Below are 13252 nucleotides of genomic sequence, written 5' to 3'. Positions count from 1 at the left end.
ACCTTAACAGGTGCGAGTCGGGGCCGTTTTCGGTAGTCCCGGACCCAGCAAGGGTCAGAGCCTTTCTAACATGACCACTGGCTGTATTCTGTGCTGATCCCAAGCACAGTTCTGAGAGACGCACAATAATAAAGGAGTAAGTTTGCATGTGGCAAACTTTCACAAGCAAGACTTCATCTAGATTTCAGCTCCTGGCAGCTCCTTGGGCCACTTGGGCAGGGAGCGTTAAGTTCTTTTTTCCCCGGTAAGCACTGTGAGTGGCTGGTCATACAGCAGAGGCAGAATTTGATCCTAGAGAGGAAGCTGCAAATCCAGCTCCAGTTCCACTAACCGGCCTTTTTCTCCCACATGAACACAACTTAAAAATCCCCGCATGTTTTCATATAAAAACTACATTAAACCATAAAATAGATGTAAGGAAATCCAACAGAGTACTTATTTCTCCCACCATAATTAATTATTTTTTGTGTCTTTTCAATACCAAATGTAAAATTCTCTCCCAAAATATTGCCTTCCCCGTGTCCTGCTTAGCTCCTCTCCTGGACACTTGTTCAAACCCTCCTCCCTCCTCCTGGGGAACCCCGAGCTGTATGTTTAACATACATCTGTTGGGGCAGAGAGGCCTGCTACTTGACAATAAAACTGAAAAAAATCCAGAAGCGGCCAGTGCCAACCACACTACCAGAGCCAGAAGCTGGGGCGTCCCTGGAACCGCCGGCATGCCCCCAAGCCTCAGTTTACCCACTTACAAAATGCGGCGGAGGAGGGGCGGGTTAGGGTTAGGGCCGGTGCTCAGGAACTGGCCGTGAGAAGGTTCGGTGAGGTGGGAGGGTCCTCCCGACAGACCCCCCACTACCTCCCAACGAGCTGCGTGGACCCAGTCAGTCCCCGCTCCACTGGACCGCCGGAGTAATGACCAGACGCGCGCGGAAACCCGGATCTGCGCCGCAGAAACACTGGTCGACTTGGGCTTGCCCCCGCCCCTACCTTCCAAGATCTTGGCAGCTGGGAAGTGAAAGGCAGAGGGAGAGAGCACGGGGCAGAAGCAGCTCCTGGGCGTGTGCCCACGGGAGTGGCTGCTTGAGGGGCCCGGGAGCAGAGGGCAAAAAGTCCCTCCACTGGACGGAGCGGAGGAAGGACTACAACTCCCAAACGGCCCCGCGGCGGGGAAAGGGGCCCAACATGGCTACTCGTCTGGGAACAGACGCGCGGGCCAATAGGAGCAGAGCACGTGCCTACACCGGACCAATCAAAAGCCATAATGACAAAAATCCCTGTTTAGGGGGCGGGAAACACTGTCGCTCTCTGGAAAGAAGCTGAGGTGAGAATCCCCTCAGAAAGGGATTTCGTCATAATCCACACAATCTTTTTTACCAAATGTAAAAAGTAAAATGATTGTTTAGGCTGTGCTGCATTTTTGCTTCCTTCTTTCCTCCCAGACGCGCTCAACTTACCCACCCCTCACTGTTTCTCACTGTCTGAATTTCCTTTCGCTTCGTTTCCTCACTCTGGATCTTTTTTGATTCCTAAAGCCTTCCTTTCTTTTGTTTCTCTCAGCACGCGGGCTCACAGGCCTTACTTGAACCGGTGTATGACTGCACTCCGCCTTCCCTGGCATCCTAACTAAAATTGAACCACAGACTCCCCTGTCCATTCCTTTCTTCTTTTTTTGTGTTATTTTTCTCCTTAGCTCTTGTCCTTAACCAAGCATTGTATATAATTTATCTTTTTTATTATCTTGCCCCTTAGAATGAAAGATCTGTTGTAGATATGGGGTTTTTTTCTGGTCACTGCAGTGTTTCTAGCACCTAAAAATATAAATAGTATCTATAATATATATAGTATATTTTATATTATAAATTTTAATTTAAATTTATTATATATAATCCATATATTTATATACTATAAAATTTCTATTATAATATTTTATATAGTATATACATACACCCATACTATATGTATTACATATAGTATGTGTATATATATATATATATAATAGGCACTCAGTAAATGTATTTCGAATAATTAAATGAATTATTCTCTAGTCTCCCTTTCTTTGGTGCAGATCAATTCAGTTCATCTCTGACCACCGTGGGGCCCTCGTGCTTGCTCCCTTTTTAAATTCAAAATCATTCAGTATATTCTGTGCCTATTGCCATGTAGGTGCTGGAGAAATTGAATCATTCTCAGTTCCTAACCTCAAGATGCTCCTGGTCTAGTGGAGGATGAGAAGCAAACATGATTTTGCAAAAAATGCAACTGAAAATTATAGAACAGCTAAATAATTTCACAAAGGCATACAGCTCATAAACAGGGACTAGAATCCTGGCCTTCAGACTCTTGTTACTACACCGTGCTGCTTCTTATAGCTACCTCTCTTCTTCAAGATTGCCTCCTTCCCTTTTCTTTCCTCCCAATCCTGGTGCCAAGGAAAAAGAGACATTTGCCAGTCATCTTTTACATTTAAAAGAGAGAAACAAAGAGCAATTACACTTGGACAAACACTTAGATATGTCCCTACTTTCCCTGACACCATTTCCTTTTGTTTTTTTTTCTCTCACTTTTTTCTTTGGCCTGCTTCATTACATGCAGGCGATTACACCAAGTCTTAGATCTCACATCCTTTCTGATGTTTGAACCCCACAGATAGTAGCGAGGTGTCCTACAAAATGTCCTGGTGTGAAATACTGATGTCTTAGGAAGCTTGACTCAGAGAATGTCACAGTGGATTATGGTCAGTTTCCAGATCATCACACAGACACTGTGGCCACATAAAATAATAGAGAATTGTGAATAACTAGGTGAAATTGAAAACAATTGCAGTTAAAACAGCAGAAATGTGATCAATATGTGTACAGACTAATTTCATGCACAGGGATTAAAACCCCTGTCCAGGCTTCCTACCCTAATCTTCCGTTAATTTGGGGTTGTTTCCTATAATACAGCAGTTCTTTCTAGCTTTTATGAGAAAAAAGCAGTCCCAGCTTTTCTCAGGCTGATTAGCATGAGAGATTTCAACACAAATGTCAGTAGCCAGACTAAATGTGGAAGAAATTACTGAACCATATGAAACTGGAAAGCTCAACAACTAGACTCTTCTCCTGAGAAAGTATCAGCCTATAATCATTACATCTCCTACTTAGCAATCAAAAGGTAAATATCATGAACATACTTAGGATCTAAACAGTGGTATCTAATGATTATTAAACCATTGTCTGGCAACCTACTATGAACATATGCATATTCAGCTGTGAATGACGCTGTCTGATTGGCATGACCTTCAGCAATACATACTTTCACAGAGAGCTTTAAGATATGGCACTTGAACCGGTTTGCAGGGTAGAAATTGAGACACAGATGTAGAGAACAAACGTATGGACACCAAGGGGGGAAAGCGGTGGCGGGTGGTGGTGGTGGTGTGATGAATTGGGAGATTGGGATTGACATGTATACACTGATGTGTATAAAATGGATGACTAATAAGAACCTGCTGTGTAAAAAAAAAAATTCAAAAATTAAAAAAAAAAAAAAAAGATATGGCACTTGCCTTGGACCCAGGACATCCAAGTGCCGAGATAATCAGTGGGGAGATAACTGTCTGATCTGCAGCTTCATTAGTAATCACCTGGAGATGACATCTTAGTTTGTGTTCTCCCACAAATATATCCTGAGACAAGTATTCAAGTGCAAGTAGTTTATTTAGGAGGTAATTGCAGGAAACTGCAGTGGGAGAATAGGAAAGTGAAATGGGGAAGGGAAGACAGACAAAGAAGGTGCGCTATCAAGCATGTTACTGCTCGGGGTGATCAGAGCTTAATCTTCCTGGGGAGCTCTAGGAAACAATGTGGAACCCATGCCTTAGATTGAGCTATCCCACCAAAGGGACAAAAAAACCCTATTGTTTAAACACCATCTCCCATCAGTCAATGATTGGGGGCTGTTTTCAGGGGCTGTTAAGTCCCTGGCTCTTCATCATACTGTATGAAAGGCAGAGTTGCTCAGTGGCCTGAGGAAGCCAGAGATACAGGTGCTGCCATGTACTGGTGGGGCACCAGTACTATCTGCTACAGGTGGCTTTGGTTCACCACAAGCTTTTATCACTGAGACTAGCAGAATAAGAATAATTCAAAATTAAATAAATACATACAAAAAGAACCAACCAAATGAACAAAAAAACCAAGCAGCCTACCACCTTGTATACCTCATCACGTGAACAGTTAAAATAGACAGCACTTTCTAAATCCTCACTAAAACAAACAAACTGAACAAAAACAGCAACAACAAAAACCTCTTTTACACTGGGAACTCTTTGGGGACTTAAGGAGAAGCTTCAGACGAACTGGGGTTTAGTAGAGAGGGGAGGAATGAGATCAAGAAAAGGGGAAAAGGGAAATTAAAGAAATATTGCTGGAGACAATGTGTTGTTCATTTCATGATATTGAAGAAACATAAGTAAAGATTTTTGAGAAATTAGCATTAAATGCATAAACTGTGTCTTTAGACCTAAAAGACAGTTTTTTTCCCAGTTTTATTGAGATACAATTAACGTACATCACTGTATAAATTTAAGGTTTACAGCATAATGGTTTGACTTACATATATTGTGAAATGATTACCACAATACATTCAGCTAACATTCATCTTCTCATATAGATAAAATGAAAAGAAAGAAAAAATTGGAAAAAAATTATCCTTGTGATGAGAACTCTTTAAGATGTACTGTCTTAACTTTGCTATATATCGTACAGCAGTGTTAGTACAGCAGCTGTAGTCATGTTCTACATTACACATCTAGTACTAATTTATCTTGTAACTGGAAGTTTGTACCTTTTGACCACCTTCCTCAGTTCCCTCTCCCCCAAGCCCCTGCCTCTGGTAACCACAAATCTGATCTTTTTCTATGAATTTGGTGTGGGTTTTTTTTTTTGTTCTTTGTTTTAGATTCCACATATAAGTGAGATCATACAGTTTGTCTTTCTCTCCCTGACTTATTTTACTTAGCCTACTGCCCTCAAGGTCCATCCATGTTGTCACAAGCAGCAGGATTTCCTTGTTTTTTATGACTGCATAATATTCCATTATTATGACATTCCATATAATATTGTATATATTTGACAACTTCTTTATCCATTCCTCCATTGATGGACGCTTAGGTTGTTTCCATGTCTTGCCTATTGTAAATAATGCTCCTATGAACATGGGAGTGCATATATCTTTTTGAGTTAGTGTTTTCATTTCCTTTGGATATATTCCCAGAAGTGAAATCGCTGGATCATCTGGTAGTTCAATTTTTAATTTTTTGAGGATCCTCCTTACTGTTTTCCATATGGCTGTACCAGTTTACAGTCCCACCAACAGTGCACAGGGTTCTCTCATCACATCCTTGCCAGCATTTTTTATCTCTTGTCTTTTTGTTGATGATCATTCTAACAGGTGTGAGGTGATACCTCATTGTGGTTGTGATTTCCATTTCCCTAATGACTAATGATGTTGAGCATCTATTCATGTACCTGTTGGCCTTTCATATATCTCCTTTGGAGAAATGTAGAAGTCAGTTTTGTGAAAGACTTCTGTGGGTTGTGCCATAATAACACTTCTTCATAGCAAGTAGCTTTACTTGAAATTATAGTCCCTATTTATGTCTTTCTGTTTATCATCTTTCACCTCTAAATAGAATGTAAGCCTCTGAAGGCAAGAAGTTTGTTTTTGTCTTATTCAATAGTAAGTACTCAATAAATATGTGGTAAAAGAATGACTATGTTATGGCCACAAAAGCAAACAGGGTAGGTACTACAAGGGCCTGATATTTGTACCACTCACTGCATTCAGCTAAGCCATAAAGTAAAGAGACAAAAGTAACCCCACAATAACCTCTCATTATCACAAAGCTTAGGACCACCCTGATGTGTAAAAACCTGGTCGTCACATACTCTTCTGCTTTAGTCGAACACTCCCAACAGCTCACAGGACCTACAAAGAAATCTTTACCATGGAAACAGAATTTCAAAACTGGAAAGGCCTAGAGGTCAAAGAGTTGAACCCTTTACATAATTCATCTCAGCCATATATTACAGGTTATAATCCAGACTTTTGGACAAGAGTCTTGGCAGTATTTATTTAATTGGAAAAAATCATATCCAATATAAAAATACTGTACTAGAATAAAGAAAAAATGATGCGTCATAATACAAAGTATAAAAAGGTTGGGAAACTCAGCTGTACCCAAATGTTCCCACCTCCTTCACAATTTCTCACCCCATAATCACTCAGCTTTTTGGCTGCTATTGGAGAATTCTGATTGTTAGTAAGAGCTACCTCATGATACGCTGAAAATTCTCTAAATTTTTCCCCTATCTTTTTAAAAATTCTCTCATCTTATTTATCCTTTTGTTGTTCTGTGTTAAATATATTCCTTGGGTGGATTTGTTCATCAGATATTTAGAGACCAGTCTATTCCCTATAGTTAGTGAACATATGCATGCTGTCTCCTTTTAACTATGCCTCATAAATAATCACACTTAATCCTTCTTACTGCCATCTTTTGCAATCATCTTCCAGTTACCTAGAACATAAGGTACATAAAACTAAGCTCAGTGTCCAAGCTGTGATCTCACTAGGGTGGCTCAGAGTTAAGCTATGATTTTTTATCACTCTCCTTCAAGAAATTATGCCTCTAAACACATTGCCCTGGTTTCACTGCAGCTTTAAAGGCATTTCTTCATTCTAGAGGATAAAACCGACTAAAAGCATTTCCTAAAAATTAAAAAGTATATTTCCTTAGTAGAGAATTTACTTCAGAATGGGGTGCAACTTCAATTCAACTTAGTTTTTCATGGATTGAGGGTTACTCTGGGCCAGTCACTGTGCTAGGGGACAGGAATCACCAATGAATCAGACACAGTCCCTGGTATTGTACTGTAATGGAGGCCATAAACACGTAAACAGGTGAGCAAATCAACGTAATGCATAGAAATCAATACCAGAATGAGTCAATTTTTCTACCTACAGTTGAGGAGAAAGGGGGTTCTAGGCAGAGGCAGAGGAAGCACATGGCAAGTGCCAGAGCTCAGGCAGAGTAGATTCACCAGTCCCTGAGCTAGAGTGGAGGTAGGGCAGTGGTGAAAGATGCTGGAAGTGTCCCAAGGGTCAGCCCATGAGAGTTTGGTAGACATCCTTCTTAATTTTCCATAAGAGCAACCGAGAGCCTTATTAACTATCGAATGAATTGCTTAACTTGAAGGCAAAAGAAAAAATGCATTCCACAAATACTTATTGAGCACCCACTAAATGTCAGGCATTGTTCAAGGTGCTAGGGGTACAACAGTAAATAAGTCAAAAAAATTCCTACCCTTGTGGAACTTATAGTAGAAAAAATAGACCATACACTAATACACAAATTCATGATATATCACAGGTATTGATTTTTTAAAATGCTATGAAAATAAGCAGAGTGAGGGACTAAAAAAGTGATGGATGGTCTTCTCTTGGATAGGGTGGTCAGGAAGGCCTCTTGGAAGAGGAGTCACTTGAACAGAGATCTCAATGAAGTGAGGAGGCCAACCGTGAGGAAATCTACAGAAGAATATTCCAGACAGGCAAAAGTAAGTGCAAAGGCCTTAAATAAGAATAAGCTTGGCATGGTGGAAGAAGAACAGGGAGGCCCATTTGGCTGGAGAAAAATGAATGAGAGGAAAAGTCATGAGAGATGAGGTTAAAGGTCACAAGAAACCAGACCATGTAGGCCATGGTAAGGTCTTAAGGGAAAATGTTAAACTATTCCATAAAAGTATTTGCCAGGCAGTATATATGGTATGATCTATTTGTGTAAACGAAAGGATTGTGTGTTACACACATAATTATCAAGGTCTGTAATCACTCATCCAGAATTTTAGGGACAGGTCAGTTTTGGAAATTAACAATTTTTTGGTTTTTAGAAAGGTAATATGTGCTTATACCATTTAGTGTCTAACATTCCTGGAACAGTCTTGGGATAGCACCCTGTCATCAAACGTTAATATTTCTGCAACGAAACACATACTGGCTAAACAAACTATAAATACCCCCATATCAGGTCAGCCTTTTGGTTTTCAGACCGTTTTGGATTTCAGAATTGCAGATAAGAGATTGTGGATTTGTACTTGCACTTGTGTAGAAAACTTCTGGGAGCATCCCAAATGATTGTGAACAATGAGATTGTTGGAGCAATGAGATGGGATTGGTGGCATAAGTATCTTCTATTCTAAATACTTTATACTGTTCTTGACTTCTGAACTTTTTTTTTTTTACCATATATTAGTTATGTCGTTGAAGTAACACTAATTTAAATTAAAAAATAAAATGTGGATGCTAATGTTTTTATTCATGTAGTCTTTGGGTAGTCAACAATATGGATGACATTAAGGGAAAATATTTTAAACACAAATGTAATAGAAAAGATTTTGAATATGCATTACAAAATTGCTTCTAAATTTGAGTGTTTTAGTCATGACATTCGACTTTTACTGTGTCCGCTATGTGCTTTTCAGATTTTCACCTTTTTAATATATTTGTGGACTGGAGAGAGCCATAGTATCAAGATGATTTTGTAAGGAGTAGGAAAATTCTAAAATTCAGTATTAAATGTATTTTTTAAATGTATGGTAAATCGTATTTCCTCATGTTTCAAGAAGTTTCTTCTGTTTTCATACAGAACATGGTCCATTCTCAGGACTTGTGGTTGTTTCTGTTTTGTTTTTAAAGCAAATCTGCGGGGGTTTTGTCTGTTTTGATAACAGGATGTCATGCTTGTGATAAATACTTGCCTGAAAGAGATTTATAATATACAAGCCCCTAAAATATTTAGACATTTTTAAATTGCAGTTTGCAACCTCCCTATTTCCTAGCACTCTCCCCCAACAAAAATTCAGAGAGATGTATTTAACAGACGCCGTGTTTCATGGTGAATGTTATTGGCTGTGTGGCTGAAAACTGTAATTAGCCATGCCTCACTGATTCATACATGAATCGTTTTGAGGTTTATTATTCCACTGGAATGTTAATGAACATGAATACAAAATACTTTGAGAGATTTTCTTTTTATCTTTGCAAAGTACATATGGTAAGGGGAAAAAAATCATTTAAAATAATTAATGAAAAAATACTTGGTGTATATAACTAGATCCTTGATTTTTTTGAATAGTAAATAAGACTGTATAATTTATTGGAGCCTCTTCTTTATGAAGCACACAGTGACTTTGCATACACTAATTAATAAAGCTTCAGGACCCCTACCATGTAAATGTCAATAAAACCCAGGAGTCCTAACTTTTCTGACCTTTGCTCTAGTTTCCAGATGAGACACTAGCTGACTAAAATGCTTCTACATCTTTGAAAACAGAATGTCCATGAAACCGACATTCAGAGTTCAGGTGTCATTTATGAGTAGCATTCTCTTATGAACCTAGTTGAAAATAAAAGTAATTTAGAAAAAAATGATATTTCAGCACTGCCTTAATCTAGGAGGGATTTTCTTCTTGAGAAAATTAAACCAAACACAAACTGGAAGTATGACTTAACTGGGCCTGCTTCTGCATTTAGGGTCACCAAAGCACACTGTAAATGGAAATCAGATTGCTTTAGAATCCAAGAACAAACTCTACTTTTGACCTTTAGAAAAAGCTCATGATGTATATGCCCACAAAATAAACAAAATAATTTCAAAGCAAATTCGTTGAGTGCACCTGACCTTTGAAACAGAGCAGATGATGTTAATCAGATTTGTACAACTTTAATCTAGCTCAGGCTCCATCTCTCCATGTAGTTTTTAAATATCATAAAGAAGAGTCTCACAAAAGGGAATCTTTCAAATCAGAATAGATTTAGAAATGGAACAGGATGTATGACCTTGCTTCAAACAATGAAGTATAACTCAGACATATAAGCAAGTGAGCACTATGACCATAAACCAATATACTGTGCTCTTGAGGAAAAATGACTTTTTAAAAATATTAACCTAAGCACATTGTAGGCAGCTTCTCAATATTACAATAAAATATGGTTTGAGTCCTGATAATGTATGAAGTACCTTTGGGAAACTTTGAGTAGAAAATGGCTTGCATATTATAAAAAGGTGTTCCATCTGATCACTGCATCTGTTTTTGCCCAGCCATATCATTTCTGCATTTTGGACTTCAAATGTTTGAGCCATGGCCTTTCTAGAATAGCCTGTTAAGTAACTTGGTAGACGTATGCTTGTCTTCTCAGGATTGCCTCCTTTGGGTAACCAACCCTGACCTTGTAACAGAGTAATCTTTCTCAATTCAGGTGGCTCTGATGGGGCTAACCACATGTGTTCCTGCCCAAAGAGGCAGGTGAAGAAGGTGTTCAGAGAAAACAGGCTTGACCAAAGTACTCCAAGCTATTTGGCCACGTGATTTGTTCAGAGATGTGCTCATGGCCCAAGCTGAGCCAATTCCTTCAGACAGTTTGTCAGAGAGACCATGAAAGACAGTCCCCCTTTTTCCATGATCACAAGCTATAATGGTAGCTGTGTGGGGCTGCTGGTTATCTTGGCCACTTAGGAATTAAGTCAAACAGGGGTAAACAGAGCTTAGAGGTGAAGAGAGATGAAAAGAGCCCGGGTGGTATTGCATGCCAGATTCCAGTTTTACCTGAAGCCACCCCTTAGACTTGCCAGTTGAATGAGACTTGTCTTATTTAAGTTGGTTTGAATTAGTTTTTTGTTACTTGCAGCCAAAGGAGTCATAGCTAATTCGTAAAGTTTAGCTTATAGATAAACTCTTAAAATACCCAGAAAAGGAAAGTGAAATGAAAGAGATAATGAGGTTGCTTTAGAAGGCAAGAAATCCAAACACACCAGCCCCTGCTCTACCCGCACCAAAACTGTGCAAGAACTGGAGATGTTTAGCCTAAAAAAGAGAAGACTCAAAAATAAATAAATTAAATTTAAAATGTTTAAATAAAAAAAAAATAAATAAAAATAAAGAGAACGCTCAAGATGTTCTTGCTGGGCTCAACCATGTGAAGGTCTATTTTGTGAAAAGGGAGTTGGATTCATTCTGTAGAGTTAAAACTCAGACCCACAAGTGCTTGTCACTCAGAGAAGTTTTCTATTCAACATGAGGGATAACTTTTCTAACAATGAAAGCTATCGTAGCAAACATAATGTGACCATCAACCAGCAACAGCACTTCTTCTTTTGCTAAATGAGAGGTTGGACAAAGTGACATCTAAAATCCTGTCCAACTTTGTGATTCCTTGATTCAATCAAAGTTTGGTCATGATGATTATATTTGTAATTTATCATAAAACACCTCAACCTTTCAGCAAATCACAAATCAATACAAGTCAATCATATAAAAGGAGGCACAGAGGAAGGAAAGTGTCAGGCAAGATTTCCTAGAGGAGATGATACTTGCACAGTTTTAAATACAAATGGGACTTGGTTTATATCACACATACCATGTTGAAAAACTCTGATTCTTTAAGAAACTATTTGTCCCTGTAATAGTTTATTTTAAAATATGTAAACACATATATAATGACGATATATTAAAAGTACTATAAATAAATAATTTCCCATGTCTTGAGTATATTTGTAGGCATATAGCTAATAAGCATTAACACAGCAATGTATTCTAGACCCTCTCAGCCAATGAATATGAGTCCCCATTATTGCACTCTACCATTCAACTTTGAGTTGAGAGTGTTCTATAATACATATTCTTGCTTCTCTTTTTACTAGTATTTTGAGTACTGGAAATTTATTTTGTATCTTCAAAAGCATCTTTGACATGCAGTGCTTAACAATACATAACTAAGTGACAACACCATGCTAAAATGCAAGTATTATAGAAGTTCAGGGTGCCTTCAAGAAGTGTTTGAGAAGACAGAATCAGGCAAATGGGGACTGAAAGATATCCTTTGGCAATATGAAGGGTAGTGTAAACACCAGTGCAGCCAGGGAGATTCAACAAAAATGTTATGAAAGCTACTTAGAAGAAATTATTGGGAGAAGGCACATCATGATGTAAGGGGTTTTACAGAGAGCAGAAGTGTAGTTGCCATGTGAAAGGCTGGAACAAATCTCCATGGGAACAAGGATAGGAAGGTCCAGGATAGTGCTGATCACAGTAGCACTCCCATTTTCAGGAATGGAACACCCCATCCATCTCCTCCCTTCTCTCTGAAAAGGGTTTGTGAGTGCTGCAAACCAAGAGGGGAAAGGCATTCAAGACAGAGAGAATAACACGTGGAAAGGAAAAGAAATGCGAAACAGGCATTTTAGAGAACTGTAAATGGTTTAATTTTACTCAAGAGGAAGATATGGTAGAGAGGGTAAAAATGAGACTGGAAATATAAGCAAAAGTCATGTTATGAAAGGGCTGATAAAATTCCCTAGACCAAGGGCTTGACCTGCTAAGGAATGGGGAACCAATGATTGGCTTTAGTATGCAAGTGGTATGATCAAGTTTGAATTTTAAAGAAAAATCTTTCTAGCAGCACTGTGGAGGCTTATCTGGAATGGGATATGGCTCCAGGAAGATCAGTGAGGAGGTCACTGTTAACAATTAGACAATTTTTTTGACCTGTCAAATTACTAAATAATAATGATAAAAATTAATAATAATACTCACCCCAGTAGCATAATAAGTGGGTAAATTTCCCAAAAGCTATGCAAATCAAGTAAGAACTTTTTTTTTTTGGATTAACAAAAAGGTCATACCCTCTGACCCAATCATGCTATTTCTAGGAATCAACAGTAACAGAATAGAGGTGTGCAGACAGAAGTATATGATCAGTGATATTTCTTCCCACAGCCTTATTTCTGAAAAATTAGAAATTATTTTAATGTTCAACAAAAAAGTAATGGTTAAATAAATGAAATATGTCACTGTCATTTAAAATGTTTCTAAAAATGTTGAATGATACGGATAATTGCCCAAGAAATAATATTAAATGAAAGTTCAGAGAACAGAATTAAATATATGGTATAAGTTCACTCTTCAGAAAATTATATACATTTAAAAACTGGGAAACACATAAAAATGTAATTGTACTTATCCCCAGGTGGTGGAATTATTGATGATTTTTATATTCATCTTTCTGTCATTTTGTATCTTTGATTTACTGTCATGAACATGTATTACTCTTGCAAACAAATGTTAGGTTGAATCATGTGAAATTGCCTTCTATGGACTGAATTGTGCCACAGCCCCATTCATATGTTGAGGTCCTAATCCCCAATGTGATG

At 38.3% G+C, this 13252-nt stretch overlaps 1 protein-coding gene and 1 long non-coding RNA gene across 8 annotated transcripts in view; one reads left to right on the top strand and one right to left on the bottom strand.

Moving 5' to 3' along the window:
- The window catches only part of FHIT (fragile histidine triad diadenosine triphosphatase), a 1491711-nt gene extending 1490540 nt beyond the window's left edge, over positions 1–1171 (bottom strand). For 4 of the 7 annotated variants that reach the window (XM_082344849.1, XM_082344843.1, XM_082344838.1 and 1 more), the window contains exon 1: positions 988–1170. The gene's annotated coding sequence lies outside the window, so the exon portion shown is untranslated. Of the gene's footprint in view, positions 1–749; positions 958–987 lie in introns of those variants that run through there. The other 3 variants (XM_082344847.1, XM_082344840.1, XM_082344845.1) reach the window with 2 other exon arrangements.
- A 221-nt stretch (positions 1172–1392) lies between these two features.
- LOC309606960 overlaps positions 1393–13252 on the top strand; it is a 69247-nt gene continuing 57387 nt past the window's right edge. The window contains exon 1 of the long non-coding RNA XR_014232146.1: positions 1393–7601. This is a non-coding gene — a long non-coding RNA (uncharacterized lncRNA). The remainder of the gene's footprint in view (positions 7602–13252) is intronic.

This window comes from Balaenoptera borealis (genome assembly GCF_965194805.1).
Source record: "Balaenoptera borealis genome assembly, chromosome: 12".
Taxonomy (NCBI): Eukaryota; Metazoa; Chordata; class Mammalia; order Artiodactyla; family Balaenopteridae; genus Balaenoptera; species Balaenoptera borealis.
The sequence above is the reverse complement of the archived record's forward strand: the minus strand, read 5'-3'. Positions and strand labels throughout refer to the sequence as shown.